At 45.2% G+C, this 18,682-nt stretch overlaps 10 non-coding genes and 2 pseudogenes across 10 annotated transcripts; all 12 read right to left on the bottom strand.

The window, feature by feature from the left end:
* Nucleotides 1-5,343: 5,343 nt before the first annotated feature.
* On the bottom strand, nucleotides 5,344-5,525 carry LOC141183279 (U2 spliceosomal RNA). Its single transcript, XR_012258272.1, has one exon. It is a non-coding gene; the product is annotated as a U2 spliceosomal RNA (small nuclear RNA).
* A 524-nt stretch (nucleotides 5,526-6,049) lies between these two features.
* Nucleotides 6,050-6,165, bottom strand: LOC141183522 (U2 spliceosomal RNA; annotated as a pseudogene).
* A 1,118-nt stretch (nucleotides 6,166-7,283) lies between these two features.
* Nucleotides 7,284-7,474, bottom strand: LOC141182989 (U2 spliceosomal RNA). Its single transcript, XR_012258008.1, has one exon. It is a non-coding gene; the product is annotated as a U2 spliceosomal RNA (small nuclear RNA).
* A 1,115-nt stretch (nucleotides 7,475-8,589) lies between these two features.
* LOC141182988 (U2 spliceosomal RNA) lies at nucleotides 8,590-8,780 on the bottom strand. Its single transcript, XR_012258007.1, has one exon. It is a non-coding gene; the product is annotated as a U2 spliceosomal RNA (small nuclear RNA).
* A 1,115-nt stretch (nucleotides 8,781-9,895) lies between these two features.
* LOC141182987 (U2 spliceosomal RNA) lies at nucleotides 9,896-10,086 on the bottom strand. The gene has a single exon (XR_012258006.1). It is a non-coding gene; the product is annotated as a U2 spliceosomal RNA (small nuclear RNA).
* Nucleotides 10,087-11,201: 1,115 nt separating this feature from the next.
* Nucleotides 11,202-11,392, bottom strand: LOC141182985 (U2 spliceosomal RNA). Its single transcript, XR_012258005.1, has one exon. It is a non-coding gene; the product is annotated as a U2 spliceosomal RNA (small nuclear RNA).
* A 1,115-nt stretch (nucleotides 11,393-12,507) lies between these two features.
* Nucleotides 12,508-12,698, bottom strand: LOC141183253 (U2 spliceosomal RNA). The gene has a single exon (XR_012258248.1). It is a non-coding gene; the product is annotated as a U2 spliceosomal RNA (small nuclear RNA).
* Nucleotides 12,699-13,813: 1,115 nt separating this feature from the next.
* LOC141182984 (U2 spliceosomal RNA) lies at nucleotides 13,814-14,004 on the bottom strand. The gene has a single exon (XR_012258004.1). It is a non-coding gene; the product is annotated as a U2 spliceosomal RNA (small nuclear RNA).
* Nucleotides 14,005-15,119: 1,115 nt separating this feature from the next.
* LOC141182983 (U2 spliceosomal RNA) lies at nucleotides 15,120-15,310 on the bottom strand. Its single transcript, XR_012258003.1, has one exon. It is a non-coding gene; the product is annotated as a U2 spliceosomal RNA (small nuclear RNA).
* Nucleotides 15,311-16,425: 1,115 nt separating this feature from the next.
* On the bottom strand, nucleotides 16,426-16,608 carry LOC141183308 (U2 spliceosomal RNA). Its single transcript, XR_012258295.1, has one exon. It is a non-coding gene; the product is annotated as a U2 spliceosomal RNA (small nuclear RNA).
* Nucleotides 16,609-17,132: 524 nt separating this feature from the next.
* Nucleotides 17,133-17,248, bottom strand: LOC141183514 (U2 spliceosomal RNA; annotated as a pseudogene).
* Nucleotides 17,249-18,360: 1,112 nt separating this feature from the next.
* LOC141182982 (U2 spliceosomal RNA) lies at nucleotides 18,361-18,551 on the bottom strand. Its single transcript, XR_012258002.1, has one exon. It is a non-coding gene; the product is annotated as a U2 spliceosomal RNA (small nuclear RNA).
* Between the last annotated feature and the right edge of the window lie 131 nt (nucleotides 18,552-18,682).

Below are 18,682 nucleotides of genomic sequence, written 5' to 3'. Positions count from 1 at the left end.
CACTTTAAGCCATAAAGCATCCATCCAGCCGAATACTTCATCATATAAGCACACTTATTACTTTTCCCTAGAACCACCACCACCATTTTCACGTAACTAATCCCTAAAAAGAAATCAATATTTGGAAAATCCAAACCACCATTTACACATAACTTATAGACATATTCCCGTTTCAATTTCTCCATGCGACTTCCCCAAAGAAAATTAAAGATGAATTTCTCAGTTTTCCTAATTTTCTTAAAAGCAGCAGGATATACATTCGCAACAAACAACAAAATAGGCAAAATAACCGCCTTAATAATCAGAACTTTCCCAGTCAGAGTTAATTCTCTCATTCGCCAAAAATTCAACTTGCGCACCACTCTCACCCCACAATCTTCCCAACTCTCATTTCCTTTCAAATCATCATTAAACTTAATCCCAAGCACCTTTATTGCACCATCCTCACACCTCACACCATCCATCCGTACATTCCTCTCACCAAAACATTTAAAGGAACTCTTAGTCCAATTGACCTTAAAAGCTGAGACACTACAAAACAAACTTAATATCAACCTTGCCCTACTCATCGCAGCCATATTCCCACTCACAATCACTACATCATCCATGTAACCTAGAATTCTCACATCCTTTCCATTACTCCCAGGAATCATCACACCTCTCATAACCTTATCCTTCCTAACCATACACATCAACACTTCAATCACACTAATAAACAAAAAAGGGGACATAGGGCACCCCTGACGCACTCCTGATTTAATTCTCACTTTCTCACTCAACCACCCATTCACCAAAAATTCACTTGAAACATTACAATACAAACTCCTAACACAGTTTACAAAATTCCTGGAATAACCCATCTTAGACAAAACCTTAAACATAAAGCTATGTGACACACGGTCAAAAGCTTTTTCAAAATCAACCGAAAACAACAAACATTTCTGCTTACGACTCATACAATCCCCAATCACATCACGCAACAACACCAAATTTTCAGTCATACTTCTCCCAGGCACTGCACACACTTGATCTTCATCCACCACACCGCCAATCACTTCCCGCATCCGGCTAGCCAACAATTTACTAAACACCTTATAGTCTGCATTCAAAAGGGTGATTGGCCTCCAATTCCCCAAATCCTTTTTATCACCTTTCTTATGAACCAAAACCACCACCCCATCTCTCATAGATTCACTCAACATATTCTCCGTGAACATATACTGGCACACCTCCAATAAGTCATTTCCCATCGTGTCCCATTCCTTAACATATAACTCCACGGGCAGTCCATCCTTCCCAGGTGTTTTATTCTTACTCGCAGACATCACCACTTTTTTAACTTCATCCAACACAATTACATCATCCAATATTTCACGTTCATCCTCACCCAAACAACCTTCTAAACACCCCAAAGCATCAGTCAACATCCTATCATCAACCCATTTTTCCCCATACAACTCCTTATAAAACAACACCACCTCCTGCATCACATCCTTCCCACTCACACACACCCCATCACCATTCACCACCTCATCCATATCTACTTTCTTCCCAAAAACTTTTTTGAAAAAAAACCTTGTGCATTTCTCATTTTTCTCCAAATGTTCAATCTTAGAACGGTAAATAATTTCTTTCCCTTTACCCTCAATATATTTCTTAATCTCTTCTTTCACTTGACACATCAAAACATCCACATCCACTCCAATCATCCTTAACATCCTCAGCCACTCCAGTCTAGAGCTTAAATCATTAAATTTTGCTCTATTCATTGCTGCTTTCCTCCTGCCCCTTTTTCTAAAGAAAAAACCAATCTCACTCTTCATCCAGTCCCACCACTCAAGCACATTCCTGAAATCACTTTTTTTATCCCTCCACCTAACATACATTCGCCTAAAATCACGCATGATCCTATTATCTTCCAGCAAACGCACATTAAGTTTCCACACGCCACCACCATATACAAAGGAAATCTTACCTTCTAGACGTGCCCTCAAACACACATGGTCAGAGAAGGGAACATCTTCCTGCTGGAAATTCCTACAAATAACATTTTGTGAAGAAAAGAAGATACGGTCTATTCTAGACTCTATGCCTCCCCTGTCGGCCTTATAGGTCGCAGGAGGTGGATTACCTAAAAAAACTTCCGCAGCATCCTGTAAGGAAAAATCCGCCACAAGACTCTTGAGTCTTTTACCTGTAACATCCATCTTATCCCCCTCCGTCACACAATTGAAATCTCCAACAAAAATTATTGGCATTTTGCCAGATAAAAAAAAACATAATTTCTCAAAAATTTCCAGCCTCTCCCCTTTATCTATTGGTGCATACATATTTACCACCCTAACCCTCCACCCCCTACAATTTAACTCACATATTACACACCTCCCCGCCTCCACCACCATGTAACTTTCTATCTTAACACTATAACCCTTCACCAAAACACCTACCCCACAATTTTTATTACATACAGAACCAGACCACACACTTTGACCTAAAGGCCATGCATTTTCACTTAAGGGATCGGAGATCCCACACTCCTGGACACAGTATACGTCCGCATCCAAGTTGCTCAAGTAGTCCAAAATTGCCACTCTTCTCGACTCAGATTTAATCAGCCTAACATTTAGCGACAAGATGCTGAGAGCAACTTGGGCACCCATCTATTAATTTGATGTGGCAGGTCACGACAACATGCCCACCTGTACATCATCCTAACCCTTCTGGGGGTAGGACGCTGGACGTGCAGATATCGTAGTTTGTGCCTTCCCCCAAAAAAGACACATCTTGGGGATCGGATGCAGTAGGGTACACCCGGGCTGGACTCACACTGCAGTCACTTAAAGGGGAAAAGGATGGCTCAGTTTTCTTCTTTTTCTTCACTGAAGCGCCTCCATCTTCATCTGAACTATAATCCCGCCGCTGGGGGTCAAAGTCCCCCTGACCTCCCTCCTCCTCAAGGTCAGAAACGACATCGCTCCAGGCCACATGCGGTGTTCTGGTCAGATCAGACTCCTCTTCCCCCTGCAATGTAACCATCATGTCTGGAATTTCAGCCTCCAGATCCTCCACCGGGGCCACTTCCATGCCTATACGATCATCAGTTATCGTCTCAGACTCACTGACATCTGAAGCCACAGACGCGGCCCTCTGCACCGGTGGCTCAGGTGCCAGCTCCATATTTCCTCTTACATTCACACGAACCAGTTCTGGAAAAGCAACCCGAGCCTCCTCCTCATCCAGGAAAGCCAGAGTAGATATCGGAGCAGTCGGAGTTGGAGCAGTCGGAGTTGTAGCTGTGGGTGCAGGAGATTCATTTCTTCTCCTTCCCCTTCCCGCTGCCCCCGCATATGAACCAGGATGGAATATACAGTCTCTGAAGGCATGCCCCTTCTCTCCGCAGAGGTTACAGACTATTTCATTTTTGCAATTATTGGAAGAATGACCCACCTCATTGCACTTCCTGCAAATAATCTGTCTGATGTCGCATGCTTCCTGAGTATGGCCATACCTCCTACAATGACGACAAAACCTGGGCGCATTGGGGAAGAACAGGTAACCCCGCTCACTCCCAATGGAAAAATTTGATGGAGGATAATGTATACCCCCTGGTTCATCAGGACTTTCCCGGAACTTGACCATGAAACGATATTTACCGGTCCATAGTTCCTCCTCATTCATGACTTTTACTGCCACCTTGGTAATATAGCAGTGCCTATTTAGAAAGGCATAAATCAAAGCCAAGTCCACATGTGGGTTGTACATGAAAACAGTCAGAGGTACCTCTTTGGAGCAATACAAGATGACAAAAGTCAGCCCATCCAAATATTGATTGTCCAGATTCTTTTTCAAACAATCATAGAAATTGTTGCAAACAGCCATAGAAGTAAATACAAGATTATACTTGCTTTTGAATTGCTGGAGGCACAAGATTTCTTCCTTCTTCACTTCAAGGAGTCCAAACAAAATCTCCTTCACCACGAAGCTGAGGGTAAAGATTCCTTCTTTGCCTTCTTCCACATCAATCTGGATTCCAAACTTCACTCGAGCCTCACCGGGCCCAGCGTATCGAATGCGTCCCATTATCGCTAGTCGTGTCTACTGGCCAACTCCTTATAGCAGCAAGTGGCTTAAGCCATAAAATGGCGATGCCACAGGGCCAAGAGTTAACGCACAGACAGCCAAATGACTAGACCCATTACAGATCTGAGCCAAAAGGCCGAGAAGCGATAACCAGAATTGGTTTCAAACTACGGAGCCACCCAAGGATCCTGAAAAGTCCATTTGTGGAGATGAGCTCCTGGACTCCCGTTAAGAAGACATGTTGTCAACCTCTAGATCCCTTACATGCCTGCACTTTTCGGCTTGCTGCTGCTGCAATCCACGCATTTTAGATCTGCATAACTCCACCTCTTTAAACACAGCACCTTCACCCCCTGCTGTTCCCACCCGCCTCAACACCGTTGGAAGGGAGGAGAACCAATTAAGGCGGGGGGTGGGGTGGAACGAGCAGCTGTCTACCCTTAGCAGGAGGGCTCCTGATTACATACCTCTCCTGCTGCTGCTGCTGCTGGCTGTCCAGCAGCAGACTGAAGGTGGCTGCTGCTGTGCACAGGTATATAAAGGCTCAGAGCCTATTATGACACGCGCAGCCAGCGTTCCATTGCCACATTCCATCTACTGCAGGCAGGATACCTGGCTGGCTGAATGTCGCTGAGAAGCTCACAGAGACCGCCATAAGCAACAGTTTAACAGAATGCCACAGACTAATCAACCAAACTTTTTGGGTTGGGTTCTCTTTTATAGTCTGCAGGCATTAAATGAAAGAAGTCAGTGTTCCAGCAGAGGGAGACAACGTTTCAGAAAAGGCATTGTAGCAAACCAAAAAAGAAATTTTAAGCGCAGCAGAGTAACCAGCGCACATACCTGTTAGCTCAGGTGAGTTTAAAAGGCTGCTGTTGATAACAAGGGCATTTGCTAAATAGATGGTGTGTGTGCAACAATATACTGAAAGGTCAATTATATTGTGCAGCTTATCTCACCACCTGTAGTTATTTAGGTGAAAGCTCCAAAATGCTTGCCTAATATGTCTGTTTATCCAAAAGGAAGTAAAAAGGGAGAGCTAGAAAGATAGCATTGCATCACATTACATGGCAATGCAATGCACAGTTGCTGAAGTTGAACCAAAATGAGCTTGTAATCTGGCTTCTGCAACTTTGAACATGAAAAATCCAATGAGGAGAAGAAAAGCAAAGCCAAAGAGTCCATCCCAAAATCCGACAAACAAGCAAAATGAACAAAAAACATTGAATTCAATTCTTTCTGATTTTAGAAACTGCATTAAAGAAGGGGTGCACCGGTCCTGGAGATACTGCAATACCAGGTCAATGCGTGGAGTGGACAGAGCAAGCTCTTTTTCCATCTCCCTGTTCTAAAATTCCATTTAATATATGGTCCCCAGATAGGGGACGTATCAGATATTAAACTGATAAGAACAGATTTTTTGATTGAAGCTGCATCCAAGGCACTGAAAAATGTGACCGAAGTCACACCAAAACAGCGCACGAGGCGAGGATTCATGTGGACCCTTCCCGGAGGAGAGGGTCCCCAATAAACCATCCCCATCCCTCCGAGCCAGAAGGCCACAGCGAGGGTCAGGGATCTCCGATGCTCTCCCTAGCCGAAGCCGGAGAAGAGCCGTTTTCGTGCTCCCAGCTTCCATCTAGGCTGCCACCCTAGTGGAGCTGGAGCCTGTGTTGGTTTCTCAGCCCAAAGCTGACCGGACCTCCGACCGGGTTTATAAAAATTCCCCTTCCTAGCCCGGAGGCCAGGAATAGGGGGGGTTGCTCAGAAAGTATGATTGGCAAAGGTGCGGCGTGCTACGAAGCCAAGTCTTTCTGGGGTTCCCAGTCCCAGTAAGCTTGGACTCCCACCAGGGCGCCTACTCCTGGGGCACATTGCTCCAAAGCCCTCACACTTACCCAGACTAGTGACTTCGATCCTGGAGGGCCATGTTTTCCATCAGATAACTCTATGAGCCACCTGGCGTACTAACAAGTGCACCAAACCAGTGTGTAATATGCATCAATTTACTAGGGCAGCCCAAGGACAAAACTGCCTTTTTAAATGATACTACACTTGATCTTAGCCAAAAGGCCGAGAAGCGATAACCAGAATTGGTTTCAAACTACGGAGCCACCCAAGGATCCTGAAAAGTCCATTTGTGGAGATGAGCTCCTGGACTCCCGTTAAGAAGACATGTTGTCAACCTCTAGATCCCTTACATGCCTGCACTTTTCGGCTTGCTGCTGCTGCAATCCACGCGTTTTAGATCTGCATAACTCCACCTCTTTAAACACAGCACCTTCACCCCCTGCTGTTCCCACCCGCCTCAACACCGTTGGAAGGGAGGAGAACCAATTAAGGCGGGGGGTGGGGTGGAACGAGCAGCTGTCTACCCTTAGCAGGAGGGCTCCTGATTACATACCTCTCCTGCTGCTGCTGCTGCTGCTGGCTGTCCAGCAGCAGACTGAAGGTGGCTGCTGCTGTGCACAGGTATATAAAGGCTCAGAGCCTATTATGACACGCGCAGCCAGCGTTCCATTGCCACATTCCATCTACTGCAGGCAGGATACCTGGCTGGCTGAATGTCGCTGAGAAGCTCACAGAGACCGCCATAAGCAACAGTTTAACAGAATGCCACAGACTAATCAACCAAACTTTTTGGGTTGGGTTCTCTTTTATAGTCTGCAGGCATTAAATGAAAGAAGTCAGTGTTCCAGCAGAGGGAGACAATGTTTCAGAAAAGGCATTGTAGCAAACCAAAAAAGAAATTTTAAGCGCAGCAGAGTAACCAGCGCACATACCTGTTAGCTCAGGTGAGTTTAAAAGGCTGCTGTTGATAACAAGGGCATTTGCTAAATAGATGGTGTGTGTGCAACAATATACTGAAAGGTCAATTATATTGTGCAGCTTATCTCACCACCTGTAGTTATTTAGGTGAAAGCTCCAAAATGCTTGCCTAATATGTCTGTTTATCCAAAAGGAAGTAAAAAGGGAGAGCTAGAAAGATAGCATTGCATCACATTACATGGCAATGCAATGCACAGTTGCTGAAGTTGAACCAAAATGAGCTTGTAATCTGGCTTCTGCAACTTTGAACATGAAAAATCCAATGAGGAGAAGAAAAGCAAAGCCAAAGAGTCCATCCCAAAATCTGACAAACAAGCAAAATGAACAAAAAACATTGAATTCAATTCTTTCTGATTTTAGAAACTGCATTAAAGAAGGGGTGCACCGGTCCTGGAGATACTGCAATACCAGGTCAATGCGTGGAGTGGACAGAGCAAGCTCTTTTTCCATCTCCCTGTTCTAAAAATCCATTTAATATATGGTCCCCAGATAGGGGACGTATCAGATATTAAACTGATAAGAACAGATACTACACTTGATCTTAGCCAAAAGGCCGAGAAGCGATAACCAGAATTGGTTTCAAACTACGGAGCCACCCAAGGATCCTGAAAAGTCCATTTGTGGAGATGAGCTCCTGGACTCCCGTTAAGAAGACATGTTGTCAACCTCTAGATCCCTTACATGCCTGCACTTTTCGGCTTGCTGCTGCTGCAATCCACGCGTTTTAGATCTGCATAACTCCACCTCTTTAAACACAGCACCTTCACCCCCTGCTGTTCCCACCCGCCTCAACACCGTTGGAAGGGAGGAGAACCAATTAAGGCGGGGGGTGGGGTGGAACGAGCAGCTGTCTACCCTTAGCAGGAGGGCTCCTGATTACATACCTCTCCTGCTGCTGCTGCTGCTGGCTGTCCAGCAGCAGACTGAAGGTGGCTGCTGCTGTGCACAGGTATATAAAGGCTCAGAGCCTATTATGACACGCGCAGCCAGCGTTCCATTGCCACATTCCATCTACTGCAGGCAGGATACCTGGCTGGCTGAATGTCGCTGAGAAGCTCACAGAGACCGCCATAAGCAACAGCTTAACAGAATGCCACAGACTAATCAACCAAACTTTTTGGGTTGGGTTCTCTTTTATAGTCTGCAGGCATTAAATGAAAGAAGTCAGTGTTCCAGCAGAGGGAGACAACGTTTCAGAAAAGGCATTGTAGCAAACCAAAAAAGAAATTTTAAGCGCAGCAGAGTAACCAGCGCACATACCTGTTAGCTCAGGTGAGTTTAAAAGGCTGCTGTTGATAACAAGGGCATTTGCTAAATAGATGGTGTGTGTGCAACAATATACTGAAAGGTCAATTATATTGTGCAGCTTATCTCACCACCTGTAGTTATTTAGGTGAAAGCTCCAAAATGCTTGCCTAATATGTCTGTTTATCCAAAAGGAAGTAAAAAGGGAGAGCTAGAAAGATAGCATTGCATCACATTACATGGCAATGCAATGCACAGTTGCTGAAGTTGAACCAAAATGAGCTTGTAATCTGGCTTCTGCAACTTTGAACATGAAAAATCCAATGAGGAGAAGAAAAGCAAAGCCAAAGAGTCCATCCCAAAATCCGACAAACAAGCAAAATGAACAAAAAACATTGAATTCAATTCTTTCTGATTTTAGAAACTGCATTAAAGAAGGGGTGCACCGGTCCTGGAGATACTGCAATACCAGGTCAATGCGTGGAGTGGACAGAGCAAGCTCTTTTTCCATCTCCCTGTTCTAAAAATCCATTTAATATATGGTCCCCAGATAGGGGACGTATCAGATATTAAACTGATAAGAACAGATACTACACTTGATCTTAGCCAAAAGGCCGAGAAGCGATAACCAGAATTGGTTTCAAACTACGGAGCCACCCAAGGATCCTGAAAAGTCCATTTGTGGAGATGAGCTCCTGGACTCCCGTTAAGAAGACATGTTGTCAACCTCTAGATCCCTTACATGCCTGCACTTTTCGGCTTGCTGCTGCTGCAATCCACGCGTTTTAGATCTGCATAACTCCACCTCTTTAAACACAGCACCTTCACCCCCTGCTGTTCCCACCCGCCTCAACACCGTTGGAAGGGAGGAGAACCAATTAAGGCGGGGGGTGGGGTGGAACGAGCAGCTGTCTACCCTTAGCAGGAGGGCTCCTGATTACATACCTCTCCTGCTGCTGCTGCTGCTGGCTGTCCAGCAGCAGACTGAAGGTGGCTGCTGCTGTGCACAGGTATATAAAGGCTCAGAGCCTATTATGACACGCGCAGCCAGCGTTCCATTGCCACATTCCATCTACTGCAGGCAGGATACCTGGCTGGCTGAATGTCGCTGAGAAGCTCACAGAGACCGCCATAAGCAACAGTTTAACAGAATGCCACAGACTAATCAACCAAACTTTTTGGGTTGGGTTCTCTTTTATAGTCTGCAGGCATTAAATGAAAGAAGTCAGTGTTCCAGCAGAGGGAGACAACGTTTCAGAAAAGGCATTGTAGCAAACCAAAAAAGAAATTTTAAGCGCAGCAGAGTAACCAGCGCACATACCTGTTAGCTCAGGTGAGTTTAAAAGGCTGCTGTTGATAACAAGGGCATTTGCTAAATAGATGGTGTGTGTGCAACAATATACTGAAAGGTCAATTATATTGTGCAGCTTATCTCACCACCTGTAGTTATTTAGGTGAAAGCTCCAAAATGCTTGCCTAATATGTCTGTTTATCCAAAAGGAAGTAAAAAGGGAGAGCTAGAAAGATAGCATTGCATCACATTACATGGCAATGCAATGCACAGTTGCTGAAGTTGAACCAAAATGAGCTTGTAATCTGGCTTCTGCAACTTTGAACATGAAAAATCCAATGAGGAGAAGAAAAGCAAAGCCAAAGAGTCCATCCCAAAATCTGACAAACAAGCAAAATGAACAAAAAACATTGAATTCAATTCTTTCTGATTTTAGAAACTGCATTAAAGAAGGGGTGCACCGGTCCTGGAGATACTGCAATACCAGGTCAATGCGTGGAGTGGACAGAGCAAGCTCTTTTTCCATCTCCCTGTTCTAAAAATCCATTTAATATATGGTCCCCAGATAGGGGACGTATCAGATATTAAACTGATAAGAACAGATACTACACTTGATCTTAGCCAAAAGGCCGAGAAGCGATAACCAGAATTGGTTTCAAACTACGGAGCCACCCAAGGATCCTGAAAAGTCCATTTGTGGAGATGAGCTCCTGGACTCCCGTTAAGAAGACATGTTGTCAACCTCTAGATCCCTTACATGCCTGCACTTTTCGGCTTGCTGCTGCTGCAATCCACGCGTTTTAGATCTGCATAACTCCACCTCTTTAAACACAGCACCTTCACCCCCTGCTGTTCCCACCCGCCTCAACACCGTTGGAAGGGAGGAGAACCAATTAAGGCGGGGGGTGGGGTGGAACGAGCAGCTGTCTACCCTTAGCAGGAGGGCTCCTGATTACATACCTCTCCTGCTGCTGCTGCTGCTGGCTGTCCAGCAGCAGACTGAAGGTGGCTGCTGCTGTGCACAGGTATATAAAGGCTCAGAGCCTATTATGACACGCGCAGCCAGCGTTCCATTGCCACATTCCATCTACTGCAGGCAGGATACCTGGCTGGCTGAATGTCGCTGAGAAGCTCACAGAGACCGCCATAAGCAACAGTTTAACAGAATGCCACAGACTAATCAACCAAACTTTTTGGGTTGGGTTCTCTTTTATAGTCTGCAGGCATTAAATGAAAGAAGTCAGTGTTCCAGCAGAGGGAGACAACGTTTCAGAAAAGGCATTGTAGCAAACCAAAAAAGAAATTTTAAGCGCAGCAGAGTAACCAGCGCACATACCTGTTAGCTCAGGTGAGTTTAAAAGGCTGCTGTTGATAACAAGGGCATTTGCTAAATAGATGGTGTGTGTGCAACAATATACTGAAAGGTCAATTATATTGTGCAGCTTATCTCACCACCTGTAGTTATTTAGGTGAAAGCTCCAAAATGCTTGCCTAATATGTCTGTTTATCCAAAAGGAAGTAAAAAGGGAGAGCTAGAAAGATAGCATTGCATCACATTACATGGCAATGCAATGCACAGTTGCTGAAGTTGAACCAAAATGAGCTTGTAATCTGGCTTCTGCAACTTTGAACATGAAAAATCCAATGAGGAGAAGAAAAGCAAAGCCAAAGAGTCCATCCCAAAATCCGACAAACAAGCAAAATGAACAAAAAACATTGAATTCAATTCTTTCTGATTTTAGAAACTGCATTAATGAAGGGGTGCACCGGTCCTGGAGATACTGCAATACCAGGTCAATGCGTGGAGTGGACAGAGCAAGCTCTTTTTCCATCTCCCTGTTCTAAAAATCCATTTAATATATGGTCCCCAGATAGGGGACGTATCAGATATTAAACTGATAAGAACAGATACTACACTTGATCTTAGCCAAAAGGCCGAGAAGCGATAACCAGAATTGGTTTCAAACTACGGAGCCACCCAAGGATCCTGAAAAGTCCATTTGTGGAGATGAGCTCCTGGACTCCCGTTAAGAAGACATGTTGTCAACCTCTAGATCCCTTACATGCCTGCACTTTTCGGCTTGCTGCTGCTGCAATCCACGCGTTTTAGATCTGCATAACTCCACCTCTTTAAACACAGCACCTTCACCCCCTGCTGTTCCCACCCGCCTCAACACCGTTGGAAGGGAGGAGAACCAATTAAGGCGGGGGGTGGGGTGGAACGAGCAACTGTCTACCCTTAGCAGGAGGGCTCCTGATTACATACCTCTCCTGCTGCTGCTGCTGCTGGCTGTCCAGCAGCAGACTGAAGGTGGCTGCTGCTGTGCACAGGTATATAAAGGCTCAGAGCCTATTATGACACGCGCAGCCAGCGTTCCATTGCCACATTCCATCTACTGCAGGCAGGATACCTGGCTGGCTGAATGTCGCTGAGAAGCTCACAGAGACCGCCATAAGCAACAGTTTAACAGAATGCCACAGACTAATCAACCAAACTTTTTGGGTTGGGTTCTCTTTTATAGTCTGCAGGCATTAAATGAAAGAAGTCAGTGTTCCAGCAGAGGGAGACAACGTTTCAGAAAAGGCATTGTAGCAAACCAAAAAAGAAATTTTAAGCGCAGCAGAGTAACCAGCGCACATACCTGTTAGCTCAGGTGAGTTTAAAAGGCTGCTGTTGATAACAAGGGCATTTGCTAAATAGATGGTGTGTGTGCAACAATATACTGAAAGGTCAATTATATTGTGCAGCTTATCTCACCACCTGTAGTTATTTAGGTGAAAGCTCCAAAATGCTTGCCTAATATGTCTGTTTATCCAAAAGGAAGTAAAAAGGGAGAGCTAGAAAGATAGCATTGCATCACATTACATGGCAATGCAATGCACAGTTGCTGAAGTTGAACCAAAATGAGCTTGTAATCTGGCTTCTGCAACTTTGAACATGAAAAATCCAATGAGGAGAAGAAAAGCAAAGCCAAAGAGTCCATCCCAAAATCCGACAAACAAGCAAAATGAACAAAAAACATTGAATTCAATTCTTTCTGATTTTAGAAACTGCATTAAAGAAGGGGTGCACCGGTCCTGGAGATACTGCAATACCAGGTCAATGCGTGGAGTGGACAGAGCAAGATCTTTTTCCATCTCCCTGTTCTAAAAATCCATTTAATATATGGTCCCCAGATAGGGGACGTATCAGATATTAAACTGATAAGAACAGATACTACACTTGATCTTAGCCAAAAGGCCGAGAAGCGATAACCAGAATTGGTTTCAAACTACGGAGCCACCCAAGGATCCTGAAAAGTCCATTTGTGGAGATGAGCTCCTGGACTCCCGTTAAGAAGACATGTTGTCAACCTCTAGATCCCTTACATGCCTGCACTTTTCGGCTTGCTGCTGCTGCAATCCACGCGTTTTAGATCTGCATAACTCCACCTCTTTAAACACAGCACCTTCACCCCCTGCTGTTCCCACCCGCCTCAACACCGTTGGAAGGGAGGAGAACCAATTAAGGCGGGGGGTGGGGTGGAACGAGCAACTGTCTACCCTTAGCAGGAGGGCTCCTGATTACATACCTCTCCTGCTGCTGCTGCTGCTGGCTGTCCAGCAGCAGACTGAAGGTGGCTGCTGCTGTGCACAGGTATATAAAGGCTCAGAGCCTATTATGACACGCGCAGCCAGCGTTCCATTGCCACATTCCATCTACTGCAGGCAGGATACCTGGCTGGCTGAATGTCGCTGAGAAGCTCACAGAGACCGCCATAAGCAACAGTTTAACAGAATGCCACAGACTAATCAACCAAACTTTTTGGGTTGGGTTCTCTTTTATAGTCTGCAGGCATTAAATGAAAGAAGTCAGTGTTCCAGCAGAGGGAGACAACGTTTCAGAAAAGGCATTGTAGCAAACCAAAAAAGAAATTTTAAGCGCAGCAGAGTAACCAGCGCACATACCTGTTAGCTCAGGTGAGTTTAAAAGGCTGCTGTTGATAACAAGGGCATTTGCTAAATAGATGGTGTGTGTGCAACAATATACTGAAAGGTCAATTATATTGTGCACCTTATCTCACCACCTGTAGTTATTTAGGTGAAAGCTCCAAAATGCTTGCCTAATATGTCTGTTTATCCAAAAGGAAGTAAAAAGGGAGAGCTAGAAAGATAGCATTGCATCACATTACATGGCAATGCAATGCACAGTTGCTGAAGTTGAACCAAAATGAGCTTGTAATCTGGCTTCTGCAACTTTGAACATGAAAAATCCAATGAGGAGAAGAAAAGCAAAGCCAAAGAGTCCATCCCAAAATCCGACAAACAAGCAAAATGAACAAAAAACATTGAATTCAATTCTTTCTGATTTTAGAAACTGCATTAAAGAAGGGGTGCACCGGTCCTGGAGATACTGCAATACCAGGTCAATGCGTGGAGTGGACAGAGCAAGCTCTTTTTCCATCTCCCTGTTCTAAAAATCCATTTAATATATGGTCCCCAGATAGGGGACGTATCAGATATTAAACTGATAAGAACAGATACTACACTTGATCTTAGCCAAAAGGCCGAGAAGCGATAACCAGAATTGGTTTCAAACTACGGAGCCACCCAAGGATCCTGAAAAGTCCATTTGTGGAGATGAGCTCCTGGACTCCCGTTAAGAAGACATGTTGTCAACCTCTAGATCCCTTACATGCCTGCACTTTTCGGCTTGCTGCTGCTGCAATCCACGCGTTTTAGATCTGCATAACTCCACCTCTTTAAACACAGCACCTTCACCCCCTGCTGTTCCCACCCGCCTCAACACCGTTGGAAGGGAGGAGAACCAATTAAGGCGGGGGGTGGGGTGGAACGAGCAGCTGTCTACCCTTAGCAGGAGGGCTCCTGATTACATACCTCTCCTGCTGCTGCTGCTGCTGGCTGTCCAGCAGCAGACTGAAGGTGGCTGCTGCTGTGCACAGGTATATAAAGGCTCAGAGCCTATTATGACACGCGCAGCCAGCGTTCCATTGCCACATTCCATCTACTGCAGGCAGGATACCTGGCTGGCTGAATGTCGCTGAGAAGCTCACAGAGACCGCCATAAGCAACAGTTTAACAGAATGCCACAGACTAATCAACCAAACTTTTTGGGTTGGGTTCTCTTTTATAGTCTGCAGGCATTAAATGAAAGAAGTCAGTGTTCCAGCAGAGGGAGACAACGTTTCAGAAAAGGCATTGTAGCAAACCAAAAAAGAAATTTTAAGCGCAGCAGAGTAACCAGCGCACATACCTGTTAGCTCAGGTGAGTTTAAAAGGCTGCTGTTGATAACTAGGGCATTTGCTAAATAGATGGTGTGTGTGCAACAATATACTGAAAGGTCAATTATATTGTGCAGCTTATCTCACCACCTGTAGTTATTTAGGTGAAAGCTCCACAATGCTTGCCTAATATGTCTGTTTATCCAAAAGGAAGTAAAAAGGGAGAGCTAGAAAGATAGCATTGCATCACATTACATGGCAATGCAATGCACAGTTGCTGAAGTTGAACCAAAATGAGCTTGTAATCTGGCTTCTGCAACTTTGAACATGAAAAATCCAATGAGGAGAAGAAAAGCAAAGCCAAAGAGTCCATCCCAAAATCCGACAAACAAGCAAAATGAACAAAAAACATTGAATTCAATTCTTTCTGATTTTAGAAACTGCATTAAAGAAGGGGTGCACCGGTCCTGGAGATACTGCAATACCAGGTCAATGCGTGGAGTGGACAGAGCAAGCTCTTTTTCCATCTCCCTGTTCTAAAAATCCATTTAATATATGGTCCCCAGATAGGGGACGTATCAGATATTAAACTGATAAGAACAGATACTACACTTGATCTTAGCCAAAAGGCCGAGAAGCGATAACCAGAATTGGTTTCAAACTACGGAGCCACCCAAGGATCCTGAAAAGTCCATTTGTGGAGATGAGCTCCTGGACTCCCGTTAAGAAGACATGTTGTCAACCTCTAGATCCCTTACATGCCTGCACTTTTCGGCTTGCTGCTGCTGCAATCCACGCGTTTTAGATCTGCATAACTCCACCTCTTTAAACACAGCACCTTCACCCCCTGCTGTTCCCACCCGCCTCAACACCATTGGAAGGGAGGAGAACCAATTAAGGCGGGGGGTGGGGTGGAACGAGCAGCTGTCTACCCTTAGCAGGAGGGCTCCTGATTACATACCTCTCCTGCTGCTGCTGCTGCTGGCTGTCCAGCAGCAGACTGAAGGTGGCTGCTGCTGTGCACAGGTATATAAAGGCTCAGAGCCTATTATGACACGCGCAGCCAGCGTTCCATTGCCACATTCCATCTACTGCAGGCAGGATACCTGGCTGGCTGAATGTCGCTGAGAAGCTCACAGAGACCGCCATAAGCAACAGTTTAACAGAATGCCACAGACTAATCAACCAAACTTTTTGGGTTGGGTTCTCTTTTATAGTCTGCAGGCATTAAATGAAAGAAGTCAGTGTTCCAGCAGAGGGAGACAACGTTTCAGAAAAGGCATTGTAGCAAACCAAAAAAGAAATTTTAAGCGCAGCAGAGTAACCAGCGCACATACCTGTTAGCTCAGGTGAGTTTAAAAGGCTGCTGTTGATAACAAGGGCATTTGCTAAATAGATGGTGTGTGTGCAACAATATACTGAAAGGTCAATTATATTGTGCAGCTTATCTCACCACCTGTAGTTATTTAGGTGAAAGCTCCAAAATGCTTGCCTAATATGTCTGTTTATCCAAAAGGAAGTAAAAAGGGAGAGCTAGAAAGATAGCATTGCATCACATTACATGGCAATGCAATGCACAGTTGCTGAAGTTGAACCAAAATGAGCTTGTAATCTGGCTTCTGCAACTTTGAACATGAAAAATCCAATGAGGAGAAGAAAAGCAAAGCCAAAGAGTCCATCCCAAAATCCGACAAACAAGCAAAATGAACAAAAAACATTGAATTCAATTCTTTCTGATTTTAGAAACTGCATTAAAGAAGGGGTGCACCGGTCCTGGAGATACTGCAATACCAGGTCAATGCGTTGAGTGGACAGAGCAAGCTCTTTTTCCATCTCCCTGTTCTAAAAATCCATTTAATATATGGTCCCCAGATAGGGGACGTATCAGATATTAAACTGATAAGAACAGATTTTTTTGATTGAAGCTGCATCCAAGGCACTGAAAAATGTGACCGAAGTCACACCAAAACAGCGCACGAGGCGAGGATTCATGTGGACCCTTCCCGGAGGACAGGGTCCCCAATAAACCATCCCCATCCCTCCGAGCCAGAAGGCCACAGCGAGGGTCAGGGATCTCCGATGCTCTCCCTAGCCGAAGCCGGAGAAGAGCCGTTTTCGTGCTCCCAGCTTCCATCTAGGCTGCCACCCTAGTGGAGCTGGAGCCTGTGTTGGTTTCTCAGCCCAAAGCTGACCGGACCTCCGACCGGGTTTATAAAAATTCCCCTTCCTAGCCCGGAGGCCAGGAATAGGGGGGGTTGCTCAGAAAGTATGATTGGCAAAGGTGCGGCGTGCTACGAAGCCAAGTCTTTCCGGGGTTCCCAGTCCCAGTAAGCTTGGACTCCCACCAGGGCGCCTACTCCTGGGGCACATTGCTCCAAAGCCCTCACACTTACCCAGCCTAGTGACTTCGATCCTGGAGGGCCATGTTTTCCATCAGATAACTCTATGAGCCACCTGGCGTACTAACAAGTGCACCAAACCAGTGTGTAATATGCATCAATTTACTAGGGCAGCCCAAGGACAAAACTGCCTTTTCAAAAGATACTACACTTGATCTTAGCCAAAAGGCCGAGAAGCGATAACCAGAATTGGTTTCAAACTACGGAGCCACCCAAGGATCCTGAAAGGTCCATTTGTGGAGATGAGCTCCTGGACTCCCGTTAAGAAGACATGTTGTCAACCTCTAGATCCCTTACATGCCTGCACTTTTCGGCTTGCTGCTGCTGCAATCCACGCGTTTTAGATCTGCATAACTCCACCTCTTTAAACACAGCACCTTCACCCCCTGCTGTTCCCACCCGCCTCAACACCGTTGGAAGGGAGGAGAACCAATTAAGGCGGGGGGTGGGGTGGAACGAGCAGCTGTCTACCCTTAGCAGGAGGGCTCCTGATTACATACCTCTCCTGCTGCTGCTGCTGGCTGTCCAGCAGCAGACTGAAGGTGGCTGCTGCTGTGCACAGGTATATAAAGGCTCAGAGCCTATTATGACACGCGCAGCCAGCGTTCCATTGCCACATTCCATCTACTGCAGGCAGGATACCTGGCTGGCTGAATGTCGCTGAGAAGCTCACAGAGACCGCCATAAGCAACAGTTTAACAGAATGCCACAGACTAATCAACCAAACTTTTTGGGTTGGGTTCTCTTTTATAGTCTGCAGGCATTAAATGAAAGAAGTCAGTGTTCCAGCAGAGGGAGACAACGTTTCAGAAAAGGCATTGTAGCAAACCAAAAAAGAAATTTTAAGCGCAGCAGAGTAACCAGCGCACATACCTGTTAGCTCAGGTGAGTTTAAAAGGCTGCTGTTGATAACAAGGGCATTTGCTAAATAGATGGTGTGTGTGCAACAATATACTGAAAGGTCAATTATATTGTGCAGCTTATCTCACCACCTGTAGTTATTTAGGTGAAAGCTCCAAAATGCTTGCCTAATATGTCTGTTTATCCAAAAGGAAGTAAAAAGGGAGAGCTAGAAAGATAGCATTGCATCACATTACATGGCAATGCAATGCACAGTTGCTGAAGTTGAACCAAAATGAGCTTGTAATCTGGCTTCTGCAACTTTGAACATGAAAAATCCAATGAGGAGAAGAAAAGCAAAGCCAAAGAGTCCATCCCAAAATCCGACAAACAAGCAAAATGAACAAAAAACATTGAATTCAATTCTTTCTGATTTTAGAAACTGCATTAAAGAAGGGGTGCACCGGTCCTGGAGATACTGCAATACCAGGTCAATGCGTGGAGTGGACAGAGCAAGCTCTTTTTCCATCTCCCTGTTCTAAAAATCCATTTAATATATGGTCCCCAGATAGGGGACGTATCAGATATTAAACTGATAAGAACAGATACTACACTTGATCTTAGCCAAAAGGCCGAGAAGCGATAACCAGAATTGGTTTCAAACTACGGAGCCACCCAAGGATCCTGAAAAGTCCATTTGTGGAGATGAGCTCCTGGACTCCCGTTAAGAAGACATGTTGTCAACCTCTAGATCCCTTACATGCCTGCACTTTTC

The sequence above is a fragment of the Phyllobates terribilis genome, unplaced genomic scaffold (assembly GCF_046119375.1).
Source record: "Phyllobates terribilis strain yellow unplaced genomic scaffold, ASM4611937v1 Scaffold_38__1_contigs__length_12584779, whole genome shotgun sequence".
Lineage (NCBI taxonomy): Eukaryota > Metazoa > Chordata > Amphibia > Anura > Dendrobatidae > Phyllobates > Phyllobates terribilis.
This window is presented reverse-complemented; position numbering and strand designations above follow the sequence as displayed.